At 40.0% G+C, this 27,050-nt stretch overlaps 1 long non-coding RNA gene across 3 annotated transcripts in view; it reads right to left on the bottom strand.

Moving 5' to 3' along the window:
• LOC144204988 (uncharacterized) overlaps positions 1-27,050 on the bottom strand; it is a 231,982-nt gene that overhangs the window by 10,102 nt on the left and 194,830 nt on the right. Inside the window, exons 8-9 of one of the 3 annotated variants that reach the window (XR_013327983.1) lie at positions 25,527-25,716; positions 16,318-16,388 (exon numbers count right to left, since the gene is read on the bottom strand). This is a non-coding gene — a long non-coding RNA (uncharacterized LOC144204988). Of the gene's footprint in view, positions 1-16,317; positions 16,389-20,684; positions 20,776-23,914; positions 24,062-25,526; positions 25,717-27,050 lie in introns of those variants that run through there. The other 2 variants (XR_013327982.1, XR_013327981.1) reach the window with 2 other exon arrangements.

The following is a 27,050-nucleotide window of genomic DNA, read 5'->3' as shown; positions in this document are numbered from 1 at the left end:
CTCTGGAGCATCAAAGAAGAAATGATATGGCATACTATCTCACCACTGCAGAAAATAAGGGTTAGACAAGTACATGTGCGCCTGTCATTCCAAGACTGTTTTGTGCGTTGAACTCACCCAGCTCCTACATGATTCATGCCTTTAATCTTAAACTTCTAACCACTAAGGCCCCACGTCCGCAAGGATACGTCATGAAAGATAACCACATTATAGGCAGAAAGTTAAAACACTTAAAACATGCATATGTAAAGAACACAGTGCTTTCGTATTTGTAAAATGTGAGCACGACTAACCATAGACTCAATCCACCTCTTCTGGCTCTCTCAATGCTTAGTAGAATAGACAATGGATGCTTATCTAAATCTTATTGTTGTTGTCCCCGAATGCCACATAAGGAATTGTGTGAAAGAATTAATTTGGATAGTAAATGGTATGGCACCTGTAGTCTAACAGCGAAGAAACCATGTGAGTATCTTGCACATTACAAAGCAGTGCCCAGATAAGGGACATTGCATTAATATTTGAAATAATGAATCTGTAAGGTCATTAGGCTGGTCTCACAAGCTTCCACAGCAATACATTAGGCAAGACAAGCGCCATGTATTTTACATGGTCCTGTCAAGGGGAAAGTGTGTGTGTGAATTACAGAGATAAAAGTTAAATTTATTTCTTGCTTTTGTAATAATGGTAGTCAGTCTAAGAGACCCAAAATGTTCAGTCTCTAAGTAATGTCACTGAAACCCCAAGCCAGAAATTCATAACTTTGATATCATTTACATACTATAAACTTGGATGCACTAGGCTAGATTAAAAAACAGTTATTGTATGTTATGTTATGGGAGCTTTCGCTCCGATGCCTACATTTTTTTGTAGTTCAAATGCTATCACCCATACATATATACAAGGCATTTTGTAGTGATCATCAAGACATCTACAGTATCAAAAGTATAATCTCAGAAACAGGTCTATAAAGAAAGAAGCTGCAAGTATAATAAGGTAATATTGCATTAAGAAGAAATATAGTGCTCTCAACTTGAACTGAAGAGAGGGCAGGTTGAAAAAAGGGAAGAAAGAGAAGAGGGGGACAGACTAGGAGCCTTTAATTGCATGGAGGTAGCATGACAATTGAGAAGAGAGTTGAGGGGGGAAAATCTCCAGGACTATTGATCAGGTGGGTTCTTCCATTTCAGTCACTCCTCACCCCCTTCTGCGTATCCCCCTTCACCCAATTTACACCCCTAATTTAGATTGAGGTGTGTGTGCATGTGAATGTGTGTGAGTGATTGTTGAGGTCATTTTGCACTCTGTTTGTCCTTCAGTGTATGCCTACATCTGTAATATATTCATTTAGTTGTTAATGTGCCTGTCTGTCATATTACACTGGGATCCCAAACACTTAGGACATGGTGTTTCATTTTCAAACATGATTTCTACACAGTATTACTGAACATAAACTACTCAACAATTAAAAAAAATATATATTTATACATGATTTGGTGTGCTGTAGTAGTTTACTTTGTCTTTTTTTAGGTTTGCAGGCAAAATCCCAAAGTGTTGTGTGTGTGAGAGTGTGCTACTGAGTTTGTGTGGGTGTGTGTACAGGTGACAAGCTATGGCAGAGGTCATAGGGGGGTATACTTCCTTATCGATCTCCCGTCTCCCTTTGGAGTGACCCTACAGTTCCTCCTGGGCCTAATGAGATACGTCTCATCCTGTGACCAACGCATGCACATTTATCAGCCAAACATTATCAAAACAAACACTTTGCAAATGCATTGCATGTAATTACATCCCTGTATTATGTACTTAATTTATCTGTCATTTCCTACAGGCAATAATACTAATTCTGTGTGGCGGGCGAAGCACTCTCTTGAAGGATATATGATCAAGGCTGCGACCTTCCACCCCTGTCTCAGTCCCAGACTAAATCAATTCCTAACCAGACAATCCTCCCACCCTAAATACCTCAACACCCTTTTCTAAACACAATGACCAGAGCAAGGCCACTTCAAATGCGACATGCTGGAAACAAAGCACACTTTAAACTTAGTCTGTTTAATTTTATTGTGTGAAGGTTAAAGGCATTTAATTACTGTTTAAGTCATGTTCTGACAAGCAATTAGGCTTTGAATGGTCATTAAGAGAAAAACATACATTCACGGGGGTGTCAAACTGGTAGTCCGAGGGCCAAGTCTGACTTGTTAGCTCATTCTGTGTGGCCCACAGAAGTAAATTACGTGCATCAATTTCATTTCTCTCAGAACCTATAGTGTGGCTCTTTTTAGAAGCTGTGAATGTAAATTAGTTTGTCATTAAGGGATGTCCAATCCATCTGAACTGAGAGGGTTGATAGAGAATGATGCCGAAACATCCCAGTTCAGTTGGATTGAACGTCTGTGTTTAACTATATAGTACCGAAAGGCTAGTTAATGTATTTATTTGAACTGCAGCTTGGAGCGCAGAAGAAAGTGGAGACATGACTCATACGTGAGTGGATATGTTCATGAACAACCACTTTTACTTGTGTGTATTAGAATTCAGTGGTTCCTATGTGTATGTCTTTTTTTGGGCACGTGTTTGCAGGCATTGCTCCCTTCCATCCTGTTTCAAGGGTACCTGGTCCCTTGCCCAACCAATGCTTTTCTCCTTAGGGAGGGCACTTTCTGTTTGTGTTTGTGTGTGTGTGTGTGTGTGGGTTTGCATGCCTCTGTTATTGAAACCTGACTAGATATGTTATTCCTGCAGGCCAACTTTAATTCAAGTTCTTGACTCTGAGAATTACATTCACAGCTGCAACCAAATAGTAAACAAACAAGCAATATGCAACAGAGCAATATGCAGTTGTGAACAATTGAAGAAAAATCTATTGCAGTGGTATTGAAGTGTGATACATAGCCTTGGTGTATTTTTACAGTGTAATTATAGATGATTTACAAAAATGTTGAAGCGCAATCATTTTTCACAATGAATATAAAAGACTTTACTAGGGAACCATGTTACTGTGCTTAAACTAGTTTAAAGCAACAAACAACCAATAACACCCCAGAATCAAAATTCTACTCTGAACTTGCAGCTAGAAAATCATGTCATCGCAGAATCTATGCTACTTGCATTTTTTGGCATTGATGGAAGGTTTAGGTCAGTCTTTGGTGACTCAATAAATCATTATCACAATTACTTTCCTCTCTTATACATACACAACTGTGAGACAATAGACTCTGTTCACATGCTGCATTTGGGAATTGGATTTAGGAGTTTTCATTTGTGGATCATTTGGATGCAGGGGGACTTTGTTTGGGGTCAGAGCACTATCATGTTGCCAATCAGCCAGACCCCTCAAAGCTCTCATCGGCTTTTGATTGCATTTAGAATGCCTAATTAAATAAAATATGACATTATGTAAATGTCGGTGTTGTTGCCATATGGCCCTGGGAGTTGCCCCTCACCCCCACAACTCAGCAACCGAGTTCTGCTCTCTAAAAGTGTGCAAGGTGTGCGTCAGGGTGTGAGGAGATCTGCATGTGTCTTTTTGTTTCTATAAAAAAATAATAAACCTGCGCATAATAATACATTTAAAATAGAATAGCTTTACTGACATTTTTGTAAATTTTCATTTCTTTTTATGGTTTTGTTACAACTAATTTCAAAACATTAAAAGGTACCCAAATGTATATTAACTAAAGGCATTTGATTGAAGTGTCTGTTGTGTGAACTGTGTTCTGTTTGAGGCGTAATGGGCTGCTCACCTGAAATAAAGTGAAATAGGCTTCACCTTTCTTGTCAAAGCATAACAATACATAAGTATGTTTGGATAACTATTTGTGTTTATATTTGTTAGAGGTCACTGAGAGAAACAAAAAATGACAGTCCAATCATTCTTATTTTCTTAATGATAAGGGGTAGTAGGTGAACCTGACCTTGTGTTACCAGACCCACAAAACAGAGAGATATACCAAATATTTCCTGCTAAAGACGACATACAGAAGAACTAACAAAGACTTTGTTTGCAAACCTGGTTGCGTGAAATTATGAGTTGGAGGTCATTGTTTGGCCGGACGAAAATAAATTGCATTGGAGGTAGATTTAAAAAGAAACAGTATTTATAGGAGAAATGCTTTTTTAATTTATTTTTTAAAATTATTTTCTATTAATCTTAGATTTTGTCTGTGTTTAATCAGTTAAAAACAACACATACAATTTATGGGGAAGAAGGAAGCCATATAAAGTGTTTGTTTCTCTCTTATCTCTCTTTCTGTCTATCTTTCCTCTGCCTGTCCCAACACTGTAACCAAACCACAAAGGAAACTGCTGAAAAGCGAGAGAGGTTGTGGTTGGCACACATACGCCCAAAGGGGCCCAGGCCTGACAGCTCAGTAGCCCCACATCTGGAGCCTCCCACTGGGCCAGAAGCAGCCTCCTTCCACCTTCCTCCTGCAACACCACCAATGCTCCTTGGGGAGGGCTGAGCGCACAAAACTACACTCGTACACTTACACACATGTCACACATGCTGACAAGAAAACTTTATCTAACACACTTCGTGAACATTCATACATAGCCAGTACAGTATCTTTGTGCTATCTTCCATAGTTACTGGAGGAAGGAAGCCGTTTTCTTAATTTATCGGCAAAGGTTTAATTTTGGCAACATTTTGGGGATATTGGAGGAAACCGGAGTAACGGGAGATGACCTACACAGGCCAGTGGAGAACATGCAAGCTCCACTGGGGATTGAACCCTTAATTTAAAAATACATTTTCTTGTGAATCTCTTTAAAATTGATTACTAACACACTACATATAAGGGGGGTGATAATGTTGTGTGTGCAGTGTACATACAGTGATATGCTGGTCAAACCTGCCATGTATAAAGAACATAAACCCAATTGCCAGTCTGGTTGTGGTTTGCAAAATGATAATAGAAATAACTTTTTCCAGGATAATGGACCATATTCAGGCCTATGTGTGTGCCGTCTCGGAGGACGGCTGTGTTTGCTGCGAATATTCTGCATTTAAATGGCCCATTAGATGGAAAACAAACAGAGACAGATCGCCATACTAATGGCCAATCGGGTCTAGGGTTGAGCCAGGGCACCCACCCTTCCTTACTGTAAGTGTAGATGCGTGGGAGGGATACAAGCAAGGGGTGGAAAGGGCTCCACGTGGTTAACAGTGTGTGTTGGAGTGGGAAGTTGATTGCGTGTGACAAGGGTCAGAAGGGGTGATGAGTTCTGAGTATGGGCTCTCTGGCCAGAGGCGAATCATCTTCTCATCCCAACCATTTGCATGTCTGTCCCATTTATGTGTGTGCTTTACTTGTTCTAAAACGATCTCCTTTGGAATAATATGTCTTTGTTAAGTTGCGCATATTTGCCTGTGCATACATGTGGATATCGCCCGATATTCTGCCATGTGGGCGTATTCATGCTAATGTCACTTAAGTGTGTGTGTGTGTGTGTCTGAGTGCGCACACACACAAATGGGAATATTCAGGGTTATCCTAATAGGACGACACAATTTATGAGCTTCAGGCCCTGGTCAGCTCTTTGCTCATTATCATTATTAATATTTGTGAAGTAGCCTACGCAGGGTGGACAGATGCCTTGGTCTTTCACCAGACATCTTTTCATGAAATGTGACAACCCATGTCTTATTTTTTTGCTTCTTCAGAACACATTATGAGGAATGAGGGCCAAGGTGTCCAAATCAGGCCCTGTCAAGCTTCACGGGTCTTTTTTTTGGTCAAGATTATAAGCAATATCCGCTGACAGAGCTTGAATTTAATAATAATAATTACTGGACCTGACTCCAAAGCATGTTCAGCCTAGATTTGCAAAGGTTTCAGATCTCTGTACTAATGCTCCATGTCATTGAAACACTATCCACCTGAGAAGAACATTATTGTATAATGCATCCTATAATCAATTGGAAATAACCCTTTAGTCCGAGAGAAGCAAGAACTCAATACAAACTACTAACCCTATTTATAGACTGTGAAAGAGAGAGAGAGAGAAGAAACGGACAGACAAGTGAAGTTGTTTGTGGTATTAATTGCGAAAAACAAAACCGGCAATTCTTCAAACAAGCATCAAGTCCTTTGTGATATGGTTGCATATTCATGAGAGGAAAAGTTTTTTTCTTATGACTCTGTTGTTGGCAGGGGGTGTCGTTTAGGAGTGTTATTTAGTTATTGTGACATTCTGGGAGTATTTCCTGAATGCCAGCCACCCGAAATAGACCAAGAGGTTCAACATGAACGTACAGTGTATGTACACACACAAATGAATGTTTTACTCTGTGAATAAAGTCAAATAGCCCACATGACCACCCAAACATCATGTGATATCTGCATGATTAAACCTGACATAAGATTGGTAAAGAAGATAACCCTATGTACTCACAGCCACCCCCCAAAAAAGACTATTGGGACAGTCCTGTGGACAACAATTCAACAGTTGAATACAGTTAGACAGCTGACTTCTAGCTAAAAAAAGTACAAATTGGAACAGTGAACACAAAGAAAAATGATGGAAAATGTTAAGAGTCTGTAAAAAAAGATAATATAAAAGGGATCTATCATGTTGCCATATTTATGCAATTCATTTACTCATTTTATGACCTTGTTGCAAACCCCTTGGAGATTTTGGGAAAGTGCTCTTAAAAACAAAGTATACATTTGTGCATAAGCACATAAAAATACAATTATCGCTTTCTGTTTATCATTAGATTCTCAAAAAGTCCCAATTCTTCTGCAGTTCAAACAGAGAAACCCCCCGCAGCTGTAAGATTTAGCCTACCCTCCTGTCAATCTTCACTGTGCCCCTGGGCCATACCAAGCAGTCCGGGGGTTAGGTTGATAGCAACAGGACTGCCAAACCTGCTTCTCCCTATACTTGTTTATTTCCATTCTAAGCTGACATTTTAATATACGACAGTGCAGCTTGTCTGATCTTTTGCCAAAAAAACTGAAGGGGAAAAAAATCCCCTCACATGGCTGTCAGCTCGAGGCAAAACAGCAAAATCAGAGTTTTGATGAAACAAAAGATGAGAATGATGGCTAGCATCTGTGTTTAGTTGGCGGGTTGGGGTTTAGGCACACACACACATACGTGCGTGCCTTCATTCCAATTATAATCATACTGATACTGGTGGGTAAATTAACAGTTCTTGATTTGCTCATGTCCTTTTTTAGCCAAAAATCAAAGAACAGAAAAATGTTATTGTTACGCTCTTCCAACTGTGCTTCCAGCCACAAATTGTGAAATAAAGTTGATTAGAGAGATACTCTTTTATCCTTGCTCTTTACATGCACTTAAAAGATACCTTTGTAGAATTACATTAGTTAACAGGTATTATTTTTAAATTGTCAAGGATTGTTGAAATGTAGAGAATGAGTAGTCAAATATTAATAGAACAATTCAGTCTTTGATACTTCAATATGCATATTTCCTCAAGACTTTGCTTAAAGATATTTGACAGGCCTTTTATTTTACAAGTCAGTTTATGAATCGAAGTGTGTGTAAAAAAAAGGTGCAATTGACATTCATTTGAGTCTCTTTGTGAAGCTTTGTGCCTTGCCTATGTTTGAATACTGGTCAATTAGTGCAGAGAATGTCGTTTACTAATCGCTTTGGTGGCTTTACCTATATGATGTCCATTCAAATGTGAGCTCATAACTTGAGCTGGATAAATAGATTGTCCCAAGACCACACACACACACACACACACACACACACACACACACACACACACACACACACACACACACACACACACACACACACACACACACACACACACACACACACACACACACACACACATTCCATCTATACATGAACAAACATCCTTTGACCTTGTGAGCGTTAGTCTCAATTTTGACACATAAGCCTTCCCGATTTTTTTAAGATGGCTAATGCTTTCCCTCAGGGTAAAGACTGAAACAAACTGTCCCCCACCTGCAATAATCCTATCTTTTTCACACTCTCAATCTCTTTGTTTTCTTCCTTCTGCAATGCTTGACAGTTCCTTACCCCTCTCTATTTCAGTGACCTCCAATATCACACATTTTTCTTCTCTATGTCCCTTACTGATGCCAGCTGTACTCTTCAAGTCTTTTCCTCCTTCCGTATGTTAAAACTGCTTTGCGATTTTTTTTTTTTTTTGCATTATGCTCAACAGAGAGCCATGGGGCAGAGAAATAATTCAGTCTTTGCTTTCTGCAAGCTCTCTGGTCAGCAGCAGAGCCCTGCCGCACAGACACATTAGTTTATCTGGATTGACCCAGCAAACATTTTACACCATGACAAATAGCCTAGATGTTGCTGAACACACACACACATACACAGACACACACAGGCATGCACACAGCCACAAAGAAATGAGGCATATGCAGAACACATTCTGCTGCTGTCTGTGGGCTGGAAAGCATGAATGCCTCAGGATCAGACAACTTAAAAAAAATCTCTAGCCAAAAAAATAAATAAATAAAAAATACAGAAACAAATGAAAGCATCAAGGGAGACAGGGTGTAAAGATTCAGATGAAAAAAATAATACATGAAAAAAAAACTAGAAAGCTGTGCTGTAGCATCCCTTTAGGTAAAAGAATGGCTTTCTACATTGTTTAATTTTTAATCACTTTGCCTTACCCAACATTTCTCTGCTCCTTTTTGCATATTCTACATATAAATATATAATTAATGTCTGAGAGGCAGATAAAAGTCCCCCCCCAAAAAAAACCTTAGAGGAGTTGAGAATAATTTGTTGTTCTGGAGTACATGTTAATGTAACTGATAAAAAAGTGGAGTTGCTGAGGCCACATTTTTTCATCTTCCTTTTCTTTTTTTTTTATACTTTGGCACATTACATTTTTTTTTGTTCCACAGGCAAAGCTTTGCTGGTCATTTAAGAAAGTTTCAGTTCCAAATCGTCGCCTGTAGGCAGTCGAGCTGCAGGCACGACACATTACTTGGAGAGTAAAATGGACTTGTTGGAAACTCTGGCAAATGTGGAACAGCTCATACTTGCGGCAATGTGGACCCTCATTGTGAGTATTGAATAACTTTTCCTGTCATAATTCACTGCCTTGACTCAACGAGAAGTTCAGAATGTTTTTTATGCAATCATGGCAGGCACATTTTTGCCTTTATTCATTCATTTTCCATAAGGCTAATCCTTACAAGAGTGTTGGGGGTGCTGGAGCTTATCCTATCCGACTGTCAGAACCAGGCGGGAGACACCCGGAATTGGTGGCTAGACAGTCACAGTGCACTAGGAGAAAGACAACCATTTACACTAGGGGTAATTTAGAGTGTTCAACCAGCCTACCATGCTTGTTTTTGGGGAATGGGAGGACATGCTAACTCCCAACACGGAGGTTCGGATTTGGGATTGAACCCTCTATCTCAGAACTTTGGGGCTGACGCGCTAACCTCTCGGTTGCCTTTATTATAATTTAAAAAGAAAAGTTTGGCGGTCCTAACAAAATGATACTGTGGTCTGGATTTGGACAACGGCCCAAGAGTTGGCGAATCCTGGTTTAGTGTCTCGCTTTATGATTAAAACGTCTCAGCTAAAGTAACTGAAATACTCTTTACTGAACGGAAGTGAATCAAGCCTTAATGTTTGATCGAAAAGACGCTTTTATGTCAGCTCTGGGATTGACTGGTGCCCAAAAGGCAACCAGGATGTGATCCTGCTTTCTTCTGACCCTGAACAGGGTAAGGATATAGAAGATGGACGTTTAGACGGATATGCTTCTGGAGAATTCAAATTGGGAGGATTTAACAAAATCCTAATTACTACTGTGTATATCGTGACCCCTGTGTGTCACGTCCACCTAGGCCTCTCCTTAAGACCTGATGATGTTTTATATCTCCATATGCGTCTAATTATATATTGTATCTATAAAGCCGCTTACCCCTTTCCCTTCAATTCCTCGCTTTTCCTTCCTTTGCTCTTTGAACTGTTCAAGCAGCGAGGCTCAGGGTGTTAGCAGGGAATTTGTCCAGCTTTGACAGGGCCGAGCCGTTTTTCCTCAGTGCTCTTTGAAGAGCGGCCGCTTATCGACACCGGGGCTAAGCGCCGGCCCTCCGAGCTCAGGCTTCAGCACTACCGGGAGCCCAGTGAGTCTAGTTTGCATCACTATCTGATCGCACCTACACAAACACGTGCGCACCATGCGATGCTCACACAGCCTGTGATGAATTCAGTACAAGGTGAAGTACAGACACAAATATGCATGCACACTCGCATACATGTAGAAGACATTGAAAGACTATGCACTCAGGAAGACATTTGCAAGAAAGATGTAGTGACATTTGGATATGTAGGGAAGGAGATAATAGGGATGATAGAGATACGGGCACATGCACATTATGCACACACTCTCACACATACACACGCTAACCTTTTCCCGTGGCATACAAGGGACGAAAACATGCTAATGCTTGCAAAAGGAAGATCAATGGAGCTTTGTGGCCTCATGGTGTGAAAGAGGTGAAGTGAGGAGGCAGGAATTTCCAATTTCAATCTAACATCTCATATGAAAAGCTGACCACTGATTCGGTTGGCAACTCAGAAAACATGGTGAGAATATTTTCCCCACAGAAACCCGCAAACTGAAGAATACTGTTCTCTTTAACCGGAGAAAAGTTCACCATATTGTCAGGTTCTTACTCTGACCATGCTGGCATATTCTTACTCTGAAGCCTAAAATTGGGGAGCTAGTCTTTAAAATGTAAAGGGTGTGCATCTAGCCTAGCAGGCACAAGCATCATTTGGCTTGTTTCCCAGTCAATTTGAGCCATTTTGAGCTGCACATTGCCCAAAAAGACCTCATAAATTTTCAAGATCAATAATTTTGTGGGTCCACCTCCTTAAGACTGTTAGCACACTTTTCTGAACATATTGTCCATGAAATCACAATAATAAATGTTACTTGAGGGTAATGATTATTTCCGCCAGTAGATGAAACTTAATGGAAGGCACATGTTATGTATTTGGTTCTATTTGTCTCTGTGTTCATATTCAAAATCATTTAAGGGTGAAAAAAAGAATATATTTCCAATTTGAAACAGAATAGGCAAATAAATGTAGGAGGAATAAAAGTCAGTGGTATAAAATTAATTTCACGAAAATTTAAAGATTCTCAAATCTGCACGGATTGCAGGACTGTGCACTTGATTTTGTTAAGAGCCCAAAGTGTAAAAAAGAAAGAAGAAAAACCTGTGAGATGCATAGGTCGGATGTTCTGACATTCTAAGTCTTTTAGGTCATCGCAGCTATATGAACTCTTGTCAGAAACCAAAAATCTCATACAATGGCCTTAAAGCTAAATGGGTTAAGCCATATATTTGCCATTTGGCCTAAAAGGAGACACAGTCTATGTCATGGGGAGCAATTCAGCCTTGGCTGTAAAATGCTAATAATGGAATGGATTAGACAATCTTCTGGAAGAAGATTAGTGCCCAAGGCTAAAGCAAAAAGAAAGGCCACTACCATTATTTAAAGTATGAGCAGAGAAAGCCAAGGTAACTTAAAGACAAGAAGGTAAAAGTGGGATATCTGAGGATTTTATACGATGATAAAAAGCCAGGGATTGTAGGAGCAGAAGGTCTAAACTGGTGTTATCATTGTGGGGGGAATTTAAGGGAGATGAGGTTGAAGTTTTCATAATATTTTACTACTTTTTGGCCACAGTGGAATTACTTCAATGACTCCTGGTAAGAATTTTACCATTTAGTTGCTCACAGAATGGTTTGACGAACAGTTATTGATTTTTTTAGATCATTGTAACATTGGTTGAGATGCCAAAGCACAATGTGACTGCCACACAAGTGGAAAGAGACAGTCTAAATGACAGAAAAACTGTAAAAAAGATTTAAAAAAATATATCATGCCTAGATTCTACAGGCTATCTGTGTGTGTCTCTTAACTTCCTCACTGGTTCCATCACTGACCCTTCTCATTAAAGCTGATTAAAACTTTTCAAGCAAGCGCCAGTTGCCCCCAGAAGATGATAACCTCTACAAGGCTGGTACATAAAAGAATAATAGACTGCTACAATAGACGGTTGGACAAAAGGGAGAAAAAGCAAGGCCCCCAATTGGAACATTTTAGAAAATTAATGAAATTTTACATCAAATGAATTATAAATTAAGCAGCAAGAGAGCGGGAAAAGATGAATAAGTCATAAGAAAATGTACTCTTGCGTTATCAAACTGTAGGAACATGTTATCCTCTACCAAGCTTGAAGAAACAGGGTCAGGTTCAAGCCGTGTGGCTTGGGAGAAAAAACAAAGGTTTCTTGCTCGATTCGACTTTGAAGAATTTTATTACGATTGTACTTGAAAGGGGACTCTGTCCTCTTTCCCCCCAGTGAGAAAGATTCACTGTCTTTTTCTGTTGTTGTGATTTTTTTTTACCAGCTGCAGGGATTTGTGACATTTGGGATTTTTTTTTTTGTTTTTAGAGAGAAATAGACATCAAAAGTCATGCAAACACCGCACAGAATGGCGGAGCCCAGAATTGAAGCCTTAAACTCAGAACTGTGAGGCAGACGTAGTAATCACTCGGCCACTGTCCTGTCCTATTTGAATGCAATGAACGGAAAATAAAAAAAAACAATTTTATAAAAGAGAGTTCCACTCATCTCAGCATGCATTTTTTTATGGATTGATGTCCTTATTTGTGATGTCTGGCCCTGCCACCGTTCTTTCACTAACGCACTAACACTCACTCATGCAAACCAGACACTCAGTTGAAGGGTGTTAAATGGCTCATCAACCTTGTAAAGAGGCACTTGACATTTTGCCGCCCGAGGTCATAGGTTAAAGGCCACAGGACACACATACATTACTAATCAAATCAATTCATCTTTGCCTTAGTTATCTGTTACTTATCATATATGAAGTATATCATTAAAATCCCCACTCCCACTTTTTCTAACTTATTAGGTGGAGTATTATTTGATGTGAAATCTTTTTTAGTCTGTTAAAACTAGCTTGGTTCCATTATTCAATGCAGCTTTCTAGATTATAGTAAATTATCTGCTTTACCATGCAATAATTATAAATGGCAATACTTTATTCATGGGAATGAAGAAAATATAGTTGCATGCTCTTTTTGGTGATGAAAAGATTGAGTATTGTTAATGTAGTTGATCCAAGACATAATTCTGTCAGGGAGAAGAAAAATATATATATTTCAGAAGGGCACTTCTTGGTGTGGATTTTGTTGCTGGTTCTTTTTTGACCATGAGCTGTATTAGTGAATGCTGAACATTCCTAACACAAGTTAAAATTTTCCTTCTCAGCCTTGAAGCAATTGATAAGGTTCGTCTAGTATATAGAACACATTTGTTGTGATAAGTTAAACAACCCAATTGGGTTGTTTAATCATTGCCATTTTTCTAAAACTACATTTAATATAGTTCTTAAACTCAAACCCAGCTTGAAGCAAACATAGGTGCATTAGCTTGTTCAACTGGCATTCTTGACCTTGTTTTACAAACATGTGCAATTGTAAAGTTATCTTATGAGCAAACACTTGTCTTAACAGAGAAGGGGCAAAAAATGAGGTTAACACTTGTTAATCGGACGATAGGTGGTCACTGGCGTTCACAGCTTGTTACCATATGCTCCTCAATAATTTATACGCTTCTCCATGGTAGCTCTGCTACATGCCAAGCTTTGATAGAAGGTCACTGTGCTTAAGGTCCTGCCACAGGAGGGGTGGCTGCTCCAACACAGTACAATTTCATGTCTTCCTCTTTTAAACAGCCTTGCAAGATACGACTCGGGCTGTTATTAACATGTTCAATTTAAATTTAGCTTTATTTCTTGACCTGCATAGGTTCTCATGGACAAACATTGAAAATTGTTCTCCACTTCCCTGCAACAGGTCAAATATAAATACGAAATTGTGATTAAACCATAACACATTATTCAAAGCACTGTTTGCACCCATCCTAAATGGCCAGTAATCGTGTTCATTTGTACAAAACACTAAATATTGTTGACAAAATAATTGTGGTTGGAAAATAGCATTTGTGCCAAACATATTTGTGACAGTAACCAATCCCTGGAGAGAAACTATTAGACTCGCTGCTAAACAACCTATGAAAATTGTAACAGGAAGTTGTCAGGACCCTCACTGATCTGACATATGCCGAACGTCCCCCCACCCCACGCTCAGGGATCTGTCATTCAGTTTCAGGGGCACAGCTGCGGCAAAGCACGGGGAGAATTAGCCCCCTACTGAGTCTCTCCCACCCTTCCATCTACACCCCCCTCCACCACTACTTCTTCAACCTATTTTACCCCTAACAGTGGGACCTTTCTTTCCTTTGCCCCTAATCATGTATCCTCTTTAAACCATGTGGTTTGTTTTCGTCGAAGGGTGGCTGGATATTTCAAATGCTTGACTGGCAAAAAAATATTTGATAGAATACGTTAAGATGCGGTCTCATTTTAACCATTCTATAGCGTTACAGACTTTTTAGTAATTTAAGAAACAGCCCTCCAAAGACCTCGTGTCCACATCTCTGGTTCATTTTGGTCACAGCTGAAAAAAAGTGACTTAACTGACGCAGGTCTCAATTCTAACCCATTTGAATATCTTGTATTATTATATACAACACGCGATTAAAATATTAAATATAAAACTCTAATTTGAGAGAAACAACAATAAAATGAATACAAATAAAACTACATTCTGATCATGCCCACAATGGATCTGAAGTTGATTAATAAAATACCATTCACATCAAATAACATTATTAAAATGTCCTCTTTTTCTTTATAATTAAGAATAAAAGATGAACATTTTAAATACAATAACTGCAGTCAATTTAAGACCTCAAAGGTAGTCAACGAGTTAAATGAATGCTTGGAAAAGGGTTAATTTGACTTTGGAGTTTGTCTTTGCCACATCACTCAATGACATACTGTACATTAGGGGCACAGGGAAGACGGATAACTAATAGCCAATGACTGACAGGGAAACGGAAAAATGGGGGGGGGGGGATTAATATGTAAAATGTTCCTGGTGTGGAATGCAGTCGTCAGAAAGTAGGGGAATGAGTGCCCTTCTCTCTGTAGCAGGGATTATGCTGGTCAGCTTTTGTGTGCCGAAGGGTTTAGGGGTTCACACCAGATTAGGGGCAGGAGGATTAAATTAGGGAACTTCAAGAAAATCCCTAGGACTCTGTTCTGTTTATCCTCCTGCACTGTGTGTATCAGTGGTCAAAGTACATTAAATCCTTACGGATTTTTAATTAACCGCAAGGAGATTTCGCCCCCCCCCATGACATTGGAGAAATAGCCAAGTGAGGAAAAAAATGCAGTGATTTGTGTACATACAGTAAATCACAATGCAAGTGTAAGTTTATATAGAATAAATGCAAAACAAAACATATTTAAATAAAAAAATCATGCGGATCAATTACAGTGTCACCTCTATATTTATGAGTAAACTTGTTTTCCTTTTTGCAATGTTTGAGTGCAAACAGTCTTTTAATAACCCTTCATTTAAACTAAACGTTTCCTTTCATCTGAGACGTTGCAGCACATGCCATTCTCCCAGTAATCACTCAAAAAAAAACATCCAATCAGACCACGTCTGAACGGCCATAAAAGATAGTCAAACTATGACACCCCGGTGTCACCTTATAAATAATGACATCCTACCTTGAGATCGGATTAGACCACATTAACACATGTTTTTGTTCATCCTTTAGAGAAAACCTTCTTTGCTCAAATTGAGAAGCTGAGTGCTTGCAAACCCAAACACTTGACCGCATAATGACAGCCAAGGCCTTTCACTAGGAGGCCACAGTGGTTGTAAAATAATGTGGAAAGGGAATGGGAATGACCAGTGCTTAAGTATGGGTTTCCCGCTGGTATTTATGCGTCTTTATGTGTGTTCAGGCCTTGTGATCATTATGCCACACAGTCGCCTCAAATATAGTGCGACCAGCAACTTCAGAAATCAAAGCCTGAGAACCCTGTGACAATCTGCGATTTGGTGGAAAGGGAGGTGATACCACACTAGTGCCAAAACGAGAGAACCTCTTCTCTATTTTGGAAAATACAAACAGTAAGAAATAACAAATTGTATATCAGGTCAGAGTAAATGAAAAATTGTAGGCTCGCTATCCCAATGTGGTGAACATGTTTCCTATGTCATTGAGGAGATATTTCTGAATGACCATCAACATTACAGGGTTATTATTTGTGTGTGATTACACACAAAAGCAAGTACTGCACACACACACTATATAATTATATCAATAAATGACCTTTTTAAAGTACTCACAGAGGTTAACGTCCTTCAACAGTACATGGAAAGAACTCATCTCGACTCTGCTGGCAAGTTTCTTGATCGTCCTGGAAAAATAGAGAAACATTTTTTAATGTCTTCAAAATGTTATGGAGCTGATCATTTATAAATGTACTTGCATGGTATACTGGTGACAAAAGTGTAATGCATCACATTTAAAAATTTACACAATGCCTAATTTTAAAAGTGGAATTATGGGGGTTGTTACAGAGCACCAGCTTCAGTCGACATTTTGTCCATATGCAGCTTCAGCTCTTTTTGTAGTTGACGGTGTCTCTAAAATAATGACAATCCCCTGAGAATATACGATTCGAGAAAGAAAAAAAATTGCCGAACAGTCAAGGGAGTATCAACCATGCCCCAGGAAGCATGGTGGTCCCATAGTCCCACTGATATGAGCCCAACCAGCCCATGTGAGTTGATGTACAGAACTAAAATCCAACCCTTAAAATCCACCTATATGAGCACCAGAAGACCACTAAGGCCCAATTCTGGCAAGCCTGAGTTGATGCCAGGACATAGGGAATAAAGGTAGGGACGAAAAGGTGAAGGAGGGCCGTCGCATGTGCTCCCTCAACCCCCTCCCACATCTATCCACTCAGACAGGGAGGAGGCTTTGCCTCCGGAGCTAATGCCATATGATGTGTGGGACCCACCGCCCGCCCTATTATTAGGGTTGCCAGGTCCCCGACTGGCAACCATTAACCCTGAACCTTGGATGTGAGTGGCACAATGTCTTGGGATGGCCACAGGGCACTTCTGTCCCTTGGTTTAAAAATGCTCAGTGCCCTCTCCAGTACTGTGTTCAAAGTGTTAACTGAGGTCACCAACAGAAATGGCTTTTATGAACAGAGGGACGAAGACGGAAATCATGAGTGCTAAATTGTATTTCTTCATTTTATTCATATGGCAAAACATCCATTGAGAATTAACATGATTTCTTTTAAACTTGATTCACATATTTTAATGAGTAGAAATTCCTAATTTCTAAACAAATTGCATGTACAGTATGTTTTCTTAAAAGTACCTCCTCAAAACAAAGCAACCCTGATGTTGGCTAAAAAAAATGATTTTTTCTTTGCCTTTACAAAATACCATAAAGTCTGTGGGCTTGCTGGGTTTATTACTAGGGTGCGGGGGGGAACCTCTCCATTGTTGCAAACCATGCGTATTTATGTGCACATCTATGTTATGCAAATGGAGGTGCATCATGCTTAATTGAAGAAAACCTTCAATGTGCCGTCTGTTCGGAACTCACTTAATAACCACAAAAGCTCCTTGAGTGGAAAACGAAGGACAGATTGCGCCAAAACCAATTATTGCGCCTTTGTTTTAGCAATGTTAAGTCCACAGATCTCCTAAGAGCCGAAGCACTGTTTTGATGTCTTTGAGTCAGGGTTATTGGTGGATGGCATTAGCCACAGCCAGAGCTACAAAGAGCCAGGCCTCGACAGGACCGGCGCCTCAGTCCAGATGGCACGCTGCCATTGCGACCTTGTCAGCACCTGCTCCCCAGGCACTGTCTGGGCATTGCCTGCGGGACCAGAGATGGGCACATCATGCCACCCCATATCCATGGAAGCTAATGAGCCCTGTGCCCGCTTAATTAAGGAAGCCAGCTTAATGCAAGAAAGAAGGGGAGGCAGGGGGTAAAACACATATGCTGGACCTCAACCAAAACAAGAGAAATAAATAATTAGCCCCTCAAAATGGAGGGGGATCACTAGAGCCAAAATATCATTAAGATTTGATATGTAAATCTCCTTATCAGCGTAGCAGTGACACAAATTAGCGCAGCAGCTGAACGCATTAAATCCCGGAGAAAAATATTCAATTAATAATTGAATGTCTTGCGATGAACTTTGGATTCATTTGGGCTGGTGTCCAAGTGTACCTTATCAGGAAATGTCACCTTGCACTGAACCTCGTTGGTCTGTTAAATAGTGTCAGTGCATCCATCTTCATGTGGGTACGTATTCTTCTTTTTTCTTAAAGAGCACTCCATATCACACAGTGTCTCGGGGGAAACGGAATTGTTGTTTATGCCTGATTAGTCAAACCACCAAAACATGCACTTGTTTTTTGCTCCAGAAAAAAAGGCAATACATAATTTAGATTTCATTAAACTCAAATTAAAGCTGGGCGCATGTGATGGAATAGCACTGTTAAAATGTTACGCGCCATCTCCGCTTCTCCCTTTGGATGCGCACGATGACATGACTGCACGCACGTGGGAGCACCTTCTCTCCTCCTTTGCCCTCACACTGACAAGCATGGACAAACACTACTCTCCGGCTCACTCCCAAGGAACAAAATAGGCAAAAATATTCTGTGTCCCTCCATATCTGAGGGCCTGAGAGCGAAGACGGGGATTGCGAGAAGGGTAGGAAAAGGAAGAGGGGAGGGTTAGGTGGGCTAATGTGCAAAGTTGTTTCCGTCCTCAACGGCTAGGCCATCATTTATTCAGCAGCTCGGCACTCGAGACGGGCCACTCGCATTTGCTTGATACTCAATTATACATTAGCGTACATCACTTGGCAATCTGTTCATATCAATTTAATTGGATTTTAATATTGCCTCTGATCTTGTTGTCCAATTAACAGTGCTGGCTGGCAATAAAGCAGAACCACACACTATGTGACACCTTTGATCCCCACCATATGGAGCCCTTCCATTGATTACCGGCACCGCCACAGAATTTCACTCCCTCAATATGGCCTGTGATGAATGGAAGTGGAGGGTATGTGGTGGAAAGGCAGTGTATCAGGAGACGTGGAGAGAGGCATCATCGTCTCCTCATCTTCACACCCACCCAACCACCGCTGATGTGATAAAAATTGCACTCTGCAGCACAACTTCATTCATTTTCTTGACATTCACCTCTGATGAAAAACAATAAAATACAGTAAGCAAGACGGTGTGGCTATACCCTGAACAGTATTTGCAAATCGAACGCTGATCATTTATCTTATTTGAAGCCTAAGGCACTGACTGCCAGCCCGCTGCCTGCCTGGTGCTCTAGTATTACCTCAACAATGACAACAGGCTTTAACAGTTTCACACATTTCTTCTGGTGGCCTATGTGTCAACACTTGAGTATCTCCTCCTCCTCCTTTTCTATAAGCATTAGCGTTGGCTACTGCTGAAGAACTGTCGGACATGAATGGAAAAAAAGGACATGATGAAAGAAGACAAAACAAGACAAAAGAAAGGAATTTTAGAGGTTGCCTAAAAAAACTAAAAAAAAAAATCCCAACCCTAACCCTTAACTATCTAGAGCAGCAGTCCCAAAACCTTTTTCTCATCTTGGACCACCTAATCCATCTGGAGGTAAAGCTCTTCCTATTTTCTCACAGACCAGCGTCTGGGGAGGGCACATTCACATTGTTGAGAGCTCACAATTCTCTGTTGAACATCCATGTATTAAGTATAATATATAAAATATTGAATAAAAGTAAATCCATATCTCAAGTAATTCTTTTTTTCATCCACAACAATCATAGCTAGCTTATTCAATTAAAATAAATAATTTCAATACGTTATCCATGTATATAGTATATTTCCTATTATTTCCTCTCCAGAGACTGAAAGCTGCTATTTATATCAGTTCCATCATCACATTCTCTGCGTCATTGTTTAAAGCACCACTGAGTACTGGCCTATCATTAGAATAATTAATTGTTCAACCAAGTTGCGCAAAAGGCAGCCACTTGGGCAGAAAAAACAAGACAGTGGTTTGTGCGGAGGAGGAGGTGGGTGAAGTCAAGCGTGACACTACAAAACACAAACAGGTTCCTGTTAGGTGCCCAAGCAGCCGTGAAAATGGACGGCAGAAAAAAAATCCCCATAGTGTGTACATGTTGACTGGATGACTCATTTTTTTTGAAGTTTTCATCTTCCATTATGAAGCATGAGAAATGATACAAGTGACTTTTAAAGAATAACAGATACTCTCTAACCTAGACAGAAAATGGGGTATTCTTAATGGTTCTATACTTGTTGATTAATTATTATACCAGCTGGTGATTCAACAATATGGATGATTGATTTTTAAAAAGAACAACAACACTTAAGACAAAGCAAGACAAATGGTAGAGAATACACCAGTGTTCACTAGTTCAAACCTGACTCAGATATAGAGTGACATTTGATCAATATGCATCTGCTCTACTTTAAGCTTGGGGTTTTGTGGTATAACAAAAACAGGTGACAAAATTGACCACCTAATGCATTTGCTGCATGGTAGGACCTAAATGCAGGGAAGCAAGTGAATGTGAGGTGTACTAACATAAACTTTAATAACTAGGAAAGATTCTCAAATATGACAAAGAAAACCAAACCTTGACGGGGAGAATGTGATAGCTTGAGGAGCACTGGACATGTGGGAGAATGGGGGAGCACATATGAACACAATCGACAACCACTGATCCAATACTGAAAGACAAAGAAACAGGGTTTAAATAGACAGACATGGGGTGAGACAATTAGAAACACCTGTGTCACATGAGAGGTTTCAACCAATAGATACACAGTGGGTGGGGAAATGACAGGTGAAATGAATGGGCAATCAGAAGGACATGTCACACAGGGGAAAAATCCCAACAAAACCTGACCAACCCAAAGTGTAACACATCTGCTCTATTGTCAGCTTAGGGTTTTGTGCCATAACAAAACCGGGTGACATAAATGGGCTCTCATTCATACACTAGTTTTTAGGCTTCACATTGTGACACAATCTGCACATTGCAACTAAACCTAAACTGATGTTTATGGGACATAGTTTATAAAGTGTGTGGACTGGATCTCTGCATGTAAAATCCATCAATCCTTTCTCACTAGGGTCATGCTTGACCATGTGCCTAATCCCAACTGACAACCATTTGCAGTAACATTCCTGCTCATGGAAAATTTAGATGTTTCAATTACCTATCATGTTTTTTTTTTTATGTGAGTATTTCTGAAGGCTGCATACCTAAACACCACACAGTGGACAGCTACAGTCAAGATTTAGAAACAGATGTGTTTTACACAAATGTGCAAAATAAGAAGGCATAATTACTAGCAATTCTTTGGTTACAATTACAAGAGTTATGATGTGAAATATTCTCCCCTCAGGACATAAAATCAAAAGAATGAATGGAAGAAAGATACAAAGAATCCTCAGAAACAACAAATTTCATTGAAATGCTGTAACACGGAGGCAAAATTCTTTTCTTTTGCAGTTTAAGGGTTCTAGTATAGGGTGATCAAGTTCAGGGAATGGGCACTGCAGGGTCCTCATCTGTTCTTATCTGCTATGTTGCCCAGTCAATAATAAGGACATCTAGATAAGGCTGGACAAGCCTTGTGCACACATAAAGTTATCCTTGTGAGTATGGAGTACATACTGACACAGACATAAGACTGATCTGCAAACAAAAGTGAAGAGCAAGTAAAGCTGCACACTCACATGGACACACTATAGATTCCTCTCTTCTGCGGTCACATTCTTCCCAACATTCACAACCCTGAGATTTCATTGGGTCATATGAATTGGAACAATTGCATTGGTCATGCTTATGATTTAGGTGTTATTTTACGCCAAGCTCTGTATGAAAATATTGGATGCTGCCATTGACAGCAATAGACATTCTATCCATTTACAAATGAGCATTTGCAGCATTGCATCCATCCCAGTTCAAATGTATTGGACGTCTACTACTGATAAACTAATTTCAAAACATACTAAATGCAAAATGACTTTCTCTTTTAGTTATCCTATACATATAATGACTGAATCAGCAGCATTCACTAACCAGGTGTAAAATTGAATTCTTTGCACTTTTTGCCAAACTTTGACGAATGTGAGAAGAAGGAAGACCAGTAATAGGAAAATTGGGGGCCTCGGAGTAGGCTAACAGGGGGGCACAGCACCTCCTGGACTGTTTTTAACCATCAGTTAGCTGCACTCTCATCATCTTCAAACACATCGCCTTAGTGTGATGAGTTCCCCGAAGAGGTCTGTGGCTACTCTGCCTTGAAAGCACCCTGATTTTTGCCAGTGTGTGCACTTTTAATTGCGCTCCCATTGCTTACCCCACAGCCCCTCCAATCTTTCCTATTCACACTCACCCCTTCTCCCCGAGACCCCCGACAGCTCAACCCCCCCCCCCCCACCCCCCACATTTTTTTCAGTCTCTCGTTTAAGCCCTTTCTCTCTATCGGTCCATTCTTCAAAGGCAAACTTCATTCACTTTATTTTAATTTCATAGACAAACCCTGGGGGCTGAGTGTGCGATGGCTGTGGTATTGGGTGAAGGATGGAGTGAGAAATAAGAATATACTAAGCCTTATTTTACTGATGGCTCTGTAATATTGGGGCCGAAGCTTTTTGGACTGTTTACCATCAAGCTGTGAACGCGGCCTAAATTTCAAAACAATAAGCACTTTGCTGCTTCATGAGTTCCCCATATTCTTTCTCACTTTTACAATTAATTTATGGTTAAACTTCTGTACATGCTTTTATAGGTATGTACTGTACTTTTATGGTACGTGTCCTCTCAATCGGAGTGTATCCCTGTATGTTTGTGTCAGTGTGCAGGTGAACAGGTTGAGTGAAAGATGAGGCCATTCTCTTTGCCCTTTGGTTATTTCTGTACTAAGCCTTCCCTGACAATGGTTGCGCAATGATCTGTGAAGATAGAGATCGGTCTTTGTTGTCTCTGTCAGCCAGAACTGGGCCACGGTGCCAGAAGGTCAGGTGAACGGAATAAGAACAGCCTTACACAACACAGAAAAGGCAGGCTTGTATTTGATGTGAAACAAGGCCTGTGTGTGTCTCTCAGATTGAAGGCGGACATTGATTTTACACCAAAGAAACCTAGCTGTGCTGTACTGAAAATTGCTGGAAACAGTTTTGCTAGAAAAAACCTTTTCTTTCCTGATGTTAACCCGAGAAGTAAGTCTTTGATTGATAGCCCATTTTACACAACTAGTACATTAACAATACCCAAACAGCAGGAGGGGATTGGCTGAATGGTTTTATTTCCTCTGAACTGTTACAATGTTATATTTCAATTTTCTCCCAAAATAAATAAACATTGAATAAACTTTAGATTACCTGATGTTTGTGTGTGCATATGAAACTATTGACTTGCAGAGGGAAACGTTAACTGAACAATGACCCACTGCGGTGGACTAATTCCATGTACTCTTTTATTCTCACTAACAGACTGGAACAGACTTTTATCTTATACTAATGAAGCTTTTTGCGGCATGGCAGCTACTGAATAAGTTTGCTAATTGTTATCTTGTTGAAGGCAACCATGCGTGAAACTCAATTTCGTGCATTAGGTAGGTCAAAATTACAGTGTATGACCTGGTTGAACTTTATCTGAGATGTGATACAGGTGAAAAGACTACTAAAAGTCACTCAAGTGTTCAATAATGGTGGAAGCAAGGATATTCTTGGGGGAATTTGCCATCCCTAATACACACGACAGTATTTCTATCAATCTGATTCAATTTTCTGCACCAACTCAAACCACCACGTAGCTTCTGTATCATGTGGTGTATTTACTGCATGTATATGTACATTTTGGCGCTCAAACCTGAACTGGGTATTGAGCAAAATGAGGCCTTAAGGACAGAGAAGGCAAAACAAAAACTTCAAACCAAAATTAAATTGACCTGTTTGATCATTAACTTTCTTTGTGTCTTGACCAACCGTTGAAGATCAAGCCTGCAGAGGAAGAGATTGAGATGAGAATGAGAATGCATGGAACAAGAGCTGAAGGCACAAATCCATGAGGAATACAAGCCACGCAATGCCAAATACAAAAACAGGCCGCTCTTTCGTCTTTCTTTATCCTCCTATTTTATTCCCTTTGTTAGCGGAACTTGGCGTACAGGACTTCAGAGGAGGCTGCAATGAGCACATCAAAGCATGCTGACAGATTGTGGCCCAACGGACACACTCGAAGTGGGCATTATTTTTCTTGTTGAAAATGTAGAAAAGGCGAGAACAAAGTGGGAAATGAAAGCACCTTCTTTGGTTATTTTTGCCTCCCTCCTCATTTTTTTTGCTTTGTCTCCACTGTTGTTGTTTTCGTCTCAGTCTCCTCATGTCGAGGGTCAGACCAGCACCTTGTTTGTGTCAGATACTCCTTTTTGGAGATTCATGTCCACCCTACAGTCTTCCTTTCTTACTTTCCCACTCTCCAGTTTGCAGACTTTTCTGACAAGCACTCTTTGAGTTCAGCCCACATGGCTTTGGGCAAAAATCCATATGGGTCTTCAGCTGCTCTACGTTTAGCTGACAAAGGTTAGGCTAGAGAGACGGGCGAGATACGAGCCCTGTGATTACAAACAAAATATTAATCATGCTGCACATCTGCTAACCAAAATAATAGATGAATAATTAAAAGAGAAATGATCTCTTGACACTTTTTATGTTTTTTGTTCGGCGCCCCTCAGTTTCCCATAATGAGGCAAGTGTCAGGGCAGGAATTATTATTATAGTCAGATTATAATTACACAAATCAGCAGGATATTCATTCTGGCCAGCATAAAGTGACCATTATCCTACAAGGCGTATTAAGTTGGCTGAGCTAAAGTGGCAGATTTCAGACATGCTATCGCCATGTATCAATATTATGCTGATATGACAAGGGCTACTCCATTGAATTTCCAAGTAGGTGTGTGGGTGGTAATTTTGCGAATGCATCGAAATTATATTCGGCATGGTAGAGTCATTATCATGCTTTCTAAGGCATCTTTGAATCCGCTTTAACCCAATCCGCATTCATTCAATTTATTGTGACCACAATTGCTGCATTTTTTTTAATACAGATCAAGATACAAATGTATCTTTATAAACCCTCTAAATAACCAATTAGTGATCTCTTAAGTATCTGACAAGAGGAAAAATATATACAATCAACATTGCACACATTATAGCGACCCACATTTCAAAATTCCAGAAGTTTTGACAACTGGAAAATATTTCATGAGTGATCTCTTTTAGAGTGACTCCGACATCACATAAATACGTGCCATCGGACCTGCTGTGGCCCTTGAGGCCAATGTTTCAGTCCATTGACAAGAAATTGGCAGATTTTCTAGGCTGTGTGCTGTTCATGATTTTGATGCCTTTTTCGCTCATCGTGTGACCCTTTTAAAAATGCTATACAAGACATGCATACTACCTTGGACTGTAGACGCATTCACTTCACGTCGACCTCTTGGACTTCTCTCTCTGGTTTTGATCTCCCTTCCCTTACTCTTTGGCCCCTGGAGGATGTCAATGCAGACTGAAGGGGCTTCCAGGGGGTTTCAATGGGCCTTTCAATCCTTCATCCAGGTCTTAGTGTTCAAAGCCCTTGGCCAGTCATCCAACTGCACACACAAAGTACACACACACAATTGTGTTAAAATACACATACCTGTAGCTACTCTTGAAAAAAAAGACGAGAAGACAAGAAAATGTCAAGAGAAGGAGTAGTAGGCAGAATGACTGGGAGCTTAAGGGAATTTCAGAAAAAATAATAGATTAAAAGAAGTGCAGTTCAGAAATGGCTTTACCATCCTTAAAAATGGGATTAAAATGTCAAATGAGTTCAATTTAGACCATCTTCCTTTTCCTCTTTTTGTTTTTATCTAGTCAGTTAGGTTCTACAAACCTGCACATATTGATCGAGAATGCCACTAGTTTGGCTGTGATTTAAAATGTTTGAATCACATGTCAAAAACATCTGAATTGTACAGTTAATTAAAAGAAATAAATGCCATGTCACATTAAATGAATGTAACCGTGGCTTAAAAGGAAAGTTTGGAGAGCGATTTGTCACGAAAACAAATGAAAAAAATACATTTGTTACTACTACTGACTTTGTTGATGGGCCCAACCCTTCCACACTTACACACACGCTCACCACACTAACTTTGCGTGCTCTTCCCAACCCTCCACATGGTGTAAGGGACAGGGCAGTGCTTTCAGAGGCATGTCAACTGGACACATTAACTCATAAAATACCCCCTCTCTATGAAATATGCAGTGCCAGGCCACAAGGATGGAAGTTGAATATCCATAATTGATGTAAATGAGGAGCTCTCCCACGGCAAACACTGTGCGAGTCTGTCCCTCTTTCTGTGTGTGTGTGTGTGTGTGTGTGTGTGTGTGTGTGTGTGTGTGTGTGTGTGTGTGTGTGTGTGTGTGCGCGGGCATGTAGGGAAATAGACTTGTGGGCTGAATTTTAAGTCACTGGAGGTAAGGTCATATCTTGTACCATCATCCAGTCAAGCTTTAAAAGGGTAGTGATGCAGCTAAGAACCAAACTGGAACAATGTAACAACGTACCATAGATTGTTGGAAACATTTAATGACTGAGTGAATTCATCGAGCAAGTTTGGCCAAAAGCAAAATAGCAGTGTCACAATCGGGAGAGCTTTGATATTCACACAAATTTAAATCTTCTATACTGACCCAGTATAAATTGGTAACAACCTGACACTTAAATAATGTATGTGTATTCTGCTCTTTTCAGTAGCCTTGTTTGCCAAGTAGCTGGATGTTTCACTTGACTTGCCTGCAAGAAGGATGAATATTTTACCAAGCATAACCACCATCTCTTTCTCCATCAGCATCTCTGACATGCAAACGAACAAGAAGATCATGTTCACATGGGGTAAGTGAGGTGAGTATAAAAGCACGCTTTATAGATGATCTGACC

This window comes from Stigmatopora nigra, chromosome 12 (assembly GCF_051989575.1).
Source record: "Stigmatopora nigra isolate UIUO_SnigA chromosome 12, RoL_Snig_1.1, whole genome shotgun sequence".
NCBI lineage: Eukaryota > Metazoa > Chordata > Actinopteri > Syngnathiformes > Syngnathidae > Stigmatopora > Stigmatopora nigra.
Note: the sequence above shows the minus strand (reverse complement) of the source record. Positions and strands in the feature narration are given on the sequence as shown.